Below are 413 nucleotides of genomic sequence, written 5' to 3'. Positions count from 1 at the left end.
TCTCTGTCTCTCTCTCTCTCTGTCTCTCTCTCTCTGTCTCTCTCTCTCTCTCTGTCTCTCTCTGTCTCTGTCTCTCTCTCTCTGTCTCTCTCTCTGTCTCTCTCTCTCTCTCTCTCCTTTCTTCCCTCTCTGTCTCTCCTCTCTCTCCCTCTCTCTTTCTCTTCTCTTTCTCTCCTATCCTCTCTTTCTCCCTCCCTGCCCTCTCTCTCTCTCTCATTCTCTCCCCCTCTCCCTCTCTTTGTCTTCTCTCTTCTCTTTCTCTCCTCTCTCTTCCCTCTCTTTCTCTCTCCTCTCTTTCTCTCTCCCTCTTTCTCTTTTTCTCCTCTCTTCCCTCTCTTTCTCTCTCCCCTCTCTTCCGTCTCTCTTTCTCCCCCCCCCCCCCCCCCCCCCCCCCCCCCCCCCCCCCCCCCCCC

The 413-nt window shown here is 55.0% G+C and overlaps 1 protein-coding gene across 1 annotated transcript in view; it reads left to right on the top strand.

Moving 5' to 3' along the window:
* The window catches only part of FOXRED2 (FAD dependent oxidoreductase domain containing 2), an 18741-nt gene that overhangs the window by 2499 nt on the left and 15829 nt on the right, over nucleotides 1–413 (top strand). The gene's annotated exons all lie outside the window — the stretch shown is intronic.

This window comes from Petaurus breviceps, unplaced genomic scaffold (genome assembly GCF_028583685.1).
Source record: "Petaurus breviceps papuanus isolate PSGF00001 unplaced genomic scaffold, PetGlider_PUasm1.0 156, whole genome shotgun sequence".
Taxonomy (NCBI): Eukaryota; Metazoa; Chordata; class Mammalia; order Diprotodontia; family Petauridae; genus Petaurus; species Petaurus breviceps.
This window is presented reverse-complemented; position numbering and strand designations above follow the sequence as displayed.